This window comes from Festucalex cinctus, chromosome 6 (genome assembly GCF_051991245.1).
Source record: "Festucalex cinctus isolate MCC-2025b chromosome 6, RoL_Fcin_1.0, whole genome shotgun sequence".
NCBI classification, from domain to species: Eukaryota; Metazoa; Chordata; class Actinopteri; order Syngnathiformes; family Syngnathidae; genus Festucalex; species Festucalex cinctus.
In genome coordinates, this window is record NC_135416.1 from 18,069,887 (window position 1) to 18,077,680 (window position 7,794).

The 7,794-nt window shown below is 38.4% G+C and overlaps 1 long non-coding RNA gene across 1 annotated transcript; it reads left to right on the top strand.

Annotated features, from left to right (window-relative positions):
- Positions 1-2,228: 2,228 nt before the first annotated feature.
- Positions 2,229-7,558, top strand: LOC144020913 (uncharacterized). Its single transcript, XR_013283992.1, has 3 exons — positions 2,229-2,271; positions 6,936-6,991; positions 7,477-7,558. It is a non-coding gene; the product is annotated as an uncharacterized LOC144020913 (long non-coding RNA).
- Positions 7,559-7,794: the final 236 nt, after the last annotated feature.

Here is a 7,794-nt window from a genome sequence, read left to right on the forward strand (position 1 = left end):
TGATTGATAAGAAGTCATGAACATTCCTTTGATCGGTCATTTGTGTATTCCAAATCATTGGAGCCATTTGTTCGGGCTCCGAGAAGACGGCCTTGAATACACTCCTTCGGCAGACGCATAAATTCCTTTGTCACCTGGTCAGCGGCTTCAAAAGAGCTTTGTTGGTGGTTGGGTGACCACCTGCAGAGCTAACCAAGCCTAGATCCTGTCTGGGCAGTGGAATATTTATGCGACTGCAGAGAATTTGCTTTAGGAGAAGCAAACTTTAAAAAAAAATTAGAGGGTAGAGTGGGCCTAGGCAATAGTTGTTACACTATCAAGAGCAATATTTATTCATTTGTCATTGTGCAAATAATATGGTCATAAACAACAACAAGATATCATTATGAGCAACAAATACTGGCATAATATGTCAATAAAGTGCAGATGTGCATATAGAACAGGGGTGTCAAACATATGGCCCCCGGGCCGTACCAGGCCCGCAAAGAGGTTTAATCCGGCCGTCGAGACGACTTTGTAAAGTTAAAAAATAAATAAATAAATAAATAAATGTTGGCCAATTAATCAGCCAGCCACAATCAAATATATAAATTTGTAATTTCACAAGCATTCCTCAGATGAGTAATGTAATTTGTACGTGGAATCACTGTGGAAGTCATTATTTTACACACAACTTAGTTATGGTTTGTTTAAAAACATAACTAAGAAAAAAAACGTTTTTTTTATTTTATTTTATTTTATTTTAAATCATAGACCAATAAAAATTTGTTCAATACGACACAAATTCAATTACTGGTAACACAAATACATATGACAGGGATTAACGTCCTTATAACTTCATTAACTGTGCCACACAATGCATTCTGGGAACTATAAATATGCAAAACAGGTAGATTTAACACATCCGGAACTCATACAGGCAAAGTGTTGCCGCGTTTCATTTGTATTATTTTTTTTAAACAATAGATTACAGTTGAGCTCCGTAATTTAGGGCTGGCCCAAAAATCGCAAAAAATCTGTGCATAATTGTCAGCAATTATTTTTAGGTTATATACCATTATTTTACAGATTCGGCCCACTTAGTAATATATCTTCCTCCATGTGGCCCCTGAGGTAGTATGAGTTTGACACCCCTGATATAGAATGTCTATAGAAACTAGTGTTGTTCCTATACTGTTTTTTCGCCCCTGATCCCGATCCCGATACCCAGATTTGCAGTATCGGACGATACCGATACCTTACCGATACCTACGTGTCCTGCCATTGGTTCAGAGCATTCAAGGGCCAATAGGATATCTTAGATCGGCATGCAGTGAATATGTCACATATCAGTGAATGTTGTGCACAAGCAAGACACAAGATGCTGCATCCAAAATCCTATATTAGCGTTGGAATTAATGGTATCGGCATGTTATTTGTGAGTATTCATTGATACCGATACCACTTTTTTAATGCAGTATCGGCGCCTCTGCCGATACCAGTATCGGTATCGGAACAACACTAATTGAAACCCAGCAGAAGTAATATGCAAAATCCGGGATCGCACTAATAGCAAGCAGAGCAAAACACCCGCACACAAAAAAAAAACCAAGTAAATATTGACAGTCATTCATCATTATGTGCAAGAGAACTACAGTGCAATAGGCCAGTCTATAGAAAGGAGGATGGGGAAATATACAGAAGAGAGTGAAAAGTTGTGTTGGAGCTGCATCAATGCAAGACCTAACCATAGTTATTACAGTGGTAGAATATAAAGATGTATGGGTTGCAGAGAGGGGGGGGGGGTTGTTCATTTAGCAGGCTCACTGCCTGAGGGTAGAGACTGTGGGCCAGTCTGGTCATCCTGGCACGGATGGCCCTATATCTCCTTCCGGAGGGTAGCAGGCAGAAGAGGTGATGTGCAGGGTGGTGCCGATCACGCAGGATGTTATGTACTCGCCTCAGACAGAGGGTGGTGTAGATGGTGTTGATCTCCAGGAGGCTGGTCCCGATGATTCTCCCTGCTGTTTTCACCAACCTCAGGAGGGCCTGCTGCTCGGCTTTAGTACAGCTAGAAAACCAAACTAAAAATCCGTATGTCAGTATGCTGCTGATTGCACCCTGGTAGATGTTAATCATGAGCTGCTGAGGAATGTTAGCAGACTTAAGTTTCCTCAGGTAGAAGAGGCGATGTTGGGCCTTTCCCACAACTGAATTGGTGTTCTTGTTCCAGGTCAAGTTCTCTCATCATCAAAATCATGGATCAGTTTGCTGACCAAACCCAGAAAAGAGGTGAGTGAGCCGTGATTGGCCGTTACCTATTTCCTCAGCACAGGCGATGTCATCTTCAGTCAACAACAAGTGGGAAAATGTTTTTTTTTTAAATCTATTCATTGTTCAAAAATAATAATAATGAAATAATCAAATTAATTCTGGACAATATATTTTTTTTTTATTGCTGAAAATTGCTCAATGAATCAAGTATCCCTTTAACAAACATCTTGAACAAACCACATATTACAGTATGTATTAACTAGAAAGAAACCTGACCTGTCCAAACACAGCAATTGGCCCAGAATGTTTTGCACATAAATACGACACGACAAAGTTAGACATGCACTATGAAAAGTGAATATTTGTTGGAGACGATAAAAACACATTTTACCCAAACACATGTCAAAAACAGGCTGGTAAAGTTTGTCACAAAGAAATGAATGTGATATTCCGACAGATGAAGACTTGTATGAACATTTTGAACATAAAACTGAAAATTGATTTGTCCAGTGTTATTCTACAAGAAGTGAAAACAGAGGTTATGGCAATCAAGCACCCAGCGTGTACTGTTACACCCCTACTAATTTGTTGTTTGTGATGCACGTCTATCAAAAATGTGGTTTCAAGACAAGTCCAACTTGGGATGCATGTTTAATATTTCACTGTTTACAATAGAGTCATGTTACAATGAAATCACTACTATAATTGCTTGTTTCAGGATAGAGTCCTGAGTGTAGATGATCACAAATGAGATTTAAATCTCTTTTAGCAGCTAATTCGCTATAGCATGTGGTCTAAAGAGGTTCTGAATCTATTGTGTGTGTTTTTGTGTGTTCACTTGGTTGAGCGCACACATTCATATACAGAATGCTGAGCTTTAAGGATAGAAAGGATTTGTATTGCCATACAGCCCAAGTTTTCACATGCATATGCAACAGTACATTTTTAGGAGAACTGCATGCACACTTGTGCCGCTCAAGTGTTTCTGGTTGTTTAACTTTTCTTAGTAGTTTTGTATGCCAGCATGCATGAATGACTTTGTAGAAATGCGTGTGCACGTATGTGTGTGTGCGGCACTGGGAATGAGCAGTCTGTCATGCCTGAGAGGGAGCCAAGCCTGTTTAAATTGCCTTCTGGCTTCCAAGGCTCTCATCTGCAAACTGGCACCTCTTCTCCTACTGCACTCGCTCATTTCGCTCCGTCCTCTCTATGCTGAGTATGTCCGCCTCTGTCTTTCCTCCTGTTTCCTATTGTATGCCTCTCGTCTGTCCTCCCCCGACTTTTTTTTTTTTTTTTTTTTTCTGACCAATCTATGTCTCATTATCCTCCTATTATCAGTTCATGGCAGTTTTTTGCCACCAAGAACCTATGAGGTTCAAGACGGTGACACTTTAATCTGTGCACTAACCAATGTAAATTATAAAAGTTTGATGCTCTTACATCCGACAACTTATGCAATGTGTCTAAGATCCTACCTGCAAACTGAGCAAAACCGTAATGAGCTTGTGCCTGTTGCCAACTTTCTGTTTATGATAGAGAATGTGAGTAGTAAATTAATTATGTATGCAGCAACATGTCACTCTTTGATGACAGCCATAAGGGAAGTCAACCCCAATAATATGTTCTATGCGCCCTCATTAGTTTAAACGCGGCATTCTGATTAACTCTTACAGCCACATGTTATCGAAACGTTATCATTCACGTCACCCTTGAAAACGTTCTATTTTATCAGATTTTGTTATGTTTCATTGTAATTTGATACACGGGCAGCCCATTGAAGAGATGGTGGCCATAGTTAGTGAGTGTTTTTGATTCCACAACCCATTGACCAGGCAACACTGAACTTACATGTTACACTGCCCATTGATTAAAAAAAAAAAAAAAAAAAAGTAGTTGACGTCATTTAACGTTTATGGCGGCAATACATCATGATTTTATTAATCGTGATTAAACGTTTTTGCTGGTCAAAGAGTTAATATTGCATATGTAGAATATGAGTTAAGCAGCAACGTCCACCTTCACCCCAGGGGGCAGCCATTTTGCCACTTGCTGTCAACTGAAAATTACATCACAGTTGCTCAGGGATCAGGTAATGACCAATCACGCTTCATCTGTCTCCTGGGTTTGGTCATGTGACGTTTGCAAGCTGAGCTGTGATTGGTCATTAGTAACGACCAATCTCGTTACCTGACGCTTGAGCAACTTTGATGTTATTTACAGTCAACTGCAAGTGGCAAAATGGCCGGTGCATTGCATGCAATGCATGCAGGTGCATTTTGATGTTTAATTCAGATTCCATAAATGCCAATATTAATCCAAATGCCTTATTCAGACTAATGGGGCTAGACAATATTATTGTAAAGAAAATGTTTGCGTTGACTTCATACCTTTTATACAGATTAGGGATGTTCAATACACCGATACCGATACCAAGTGCCGATACCAGTAGTACATTTTGATCAATTTTAAAAAAATCACTAAAAGATGTTTTTACACAAAAATATTTCATTTAATTTTGACAAAAAACAGCACAGTCACTCTTCAACAATGTTAACGCTCAAAATAAAACACAAAAATGCTCGTTTAGTTTAGGATTCCCTTGTAATAACTAAAGGTGCAAAAACAAAAGCTAGCAAGTCTTTCTGAGCTTTAGAATTTGTTTAAAATAAAATCAAGTCCAAACTTTAAAAAAAAAGAAAAAAAAAAATTGGTTCAACTGTTACACTCTCTGAGTTTTATTCAAAGGTGCAAAACTGAAGCAAAAAACAAAGCTTAAACTTGTCAAAACAGGAAGTGATCCTCATGATTTGCCATGGTGTTATACTGCTGCAGGGTCGCACCAGCTACAGGCAAGGATGACTCACTCAAACCCTCCCCCCACCCCCCTAGCATCGGTCGCTTGTACTCGTCTGCGTCACGAGTACTCCAGTACTTGAAAAAAGACTGGTATCGGCTTCGATACCGTACTCGCCCATCCCTAATATAGATAATAATTTGTCCATAAGTAATCTATGTTCTGTTGACACTGAATTGCTTAATTAACAACCAGTAAAACACAATTTATTTTATCAAGGAGTACCTCAGGCATCCATCAAATGCAGTAACTCTTTGAATAAACACTGAACACAATCAATCTGTCTACTATCACTCATTATTGTAATTTGTTTTAATTAATTATAAACATTTGTAAAAATATTCAACATGTCATAAAACGCAGAAGAAGATGAATGTCAAATCTGCTCTACATTTTACAAACCGATTCTTGTATTTGTATATTTTTCTCATGAAACCAACTGATGGACAGGCTGACATTTGGCAGAGGGAATGAAAGATCTATTCATGAAGTAAAAATATGTTGCAATTACACTGAAAACCTCAATGCATTCGCTAAAAGCAGCAGACATTTTGCTTGTCCCACATTGAACACAATTTTGAAATAACTCCTGTGTTTAGAGCTTGTTTTTGTCCGTCATTGTGTGTGTGTGCGTGCACACACACATCTGTGTACATACACATCTCTTGATACACTACTAATAACTACCATTTTTTTTTGTCCTTGTGTGTAATGGCCTCCATAAATCACATCATATTCTCCTTAGTGATTCGCCGCTGGGCCCCTGGCTCCATCTCTTGTAGCCTTGTGTCTCCCTCCACACCTCCGCGGCCCCGCCTCACCTCCTCGCATACATCCTGCCCCCCCCTTCATTTCGGCCCTTGTTCAGGGTTTTTGATGAGGTCTGCTTGATCGAACTTGGTTGTTTGGAGGCCTTTTCGTTTATCAGCTGAAGCACTTTGACTCTATTTTTCTCCCTCCATTGATTATCACATTAGCAAGGCTTGATTTTAAGTCCCTATCCTCATCGTTTGCTTGCTCCAAGGTTATGGGCTATGGCACTAAACGAGGTGAAAGAGCCACATGTCAGATGGAAGGATTAGTTGTGTTTGTGAAGCACTCTGGACCAAATGGTTAAACAGTTCACTTTGGGATTGTGTGTGCGCGTGTTTAAGTCTAAAGGGTATTCATGTTCGTCCTTGGATACTCTGGCATCATCAAGAATTTTCAACGTTTTAAAAACCTTCACGCTATTTCGGTCGAGGCTGTTTTTGCACACATTCTTTCCATTGCTCTTCATCACTCTTAGACACGTTACTGTATTTTTTCTTTATCTGTGAACTTCTTGTGCACAACTTTTGTTACACACACAAATACACATCCGCAAAGACTCACACGATAATGTTCACAACCTAATGCCATTACTCAACCAGCTGTATTTGTGATAAACCTTATTTCTTGTACAACACTTCCAAACACAAAAATACACAACACCAACACACCCCCACACAAAATAATTGCACATTCACTTATTCATAATGAGTGCCTTCTCCACTTCAAATTAGAACAGTATACTGTCTACAGCATGTCTGGAGGAGGCAGTTTTGCGTGTTTACATCATTAGAACATGGTAAAGAAATATTTAAACAACCTGATAGATAGCATCCAGTAGGGAAGCGTATTTTTTAAAACTACCTAATAAGGGAAGTAAAAACACAAGAGGAGTGACACAAGATACAGCTGGGCATGAAATGATTTGCTCCCAAAAAACGTATAAATATGTTCTATTTTACATGTTTTAAGTGTCCCAAAGACGTATTTATACGTTTTGTTGTTGTTTTTATGCTAGAGCATGCAGAAGGCTTTGATGCAGCCTCTCAACTGCTAAGAACGATTGAAGAAATGGTAGGTATTACACAAACGGCTAGCAGGTGGCAGCAGAGCATAAGAGATCAACAAGGACCATGTTGAGAAAAAAAAGCTAAATTACTGAGAATTCTAAATAGATTTGTGAATAATGATGAAACTTAGCTATATTCTAATGCTAATTGTTGCAAAACGGAAACAGATGGAAATATACTTTTTTCTTGATGAAAGACTTTAATCTTAATATTCTGTGGGCCTTGCAAAATCAGTCAAAATCCAGTAAAACAGTGAAGAGGGTTGCGTCAGTGAAAATGTCTGGGAGTGAATGAGTTAAAGAATCTGCTAAAAAAAAAAAAAAAAAGCAAAAAAAAAAGCAGCCATTTGTAACAATATATATTCATCCAACAATATCGATGGTTTTAGTCACTAGTCTTTGGCAAAGTTGCACTATACTCTGTACAAGAGATTCACATTGTTTTCAGCCCAAGACTCACAACATTAATAGAACTTTTTTCCTTCCCCAGACTCAAAATATTTGTGTTCCTGGATTGAAGGCAACTTATGTTTATCTTTATTTCCCAGACTTTGTTTAATAATAAAGTTGAGTTGACTTTTATCTGTCAGAAAGAAGAAGAACAAAGAGAAGTGTCTCTTTTCCAGCAGGTGAAGTAAATGCTTTTCTCAAAACATTCCATAGGTTTTTGTTGTTGTTGTTGAACTGCTGTTACTTCCTCCAAAAAATTTATTATTTTATTTTCCAAATCAACTATTTATTTATTTGTTTGTTTGTTTGTTTGTTTATTATTTCAAATGTTTAGTCGTGGGTTGCTGGGGACATTTTT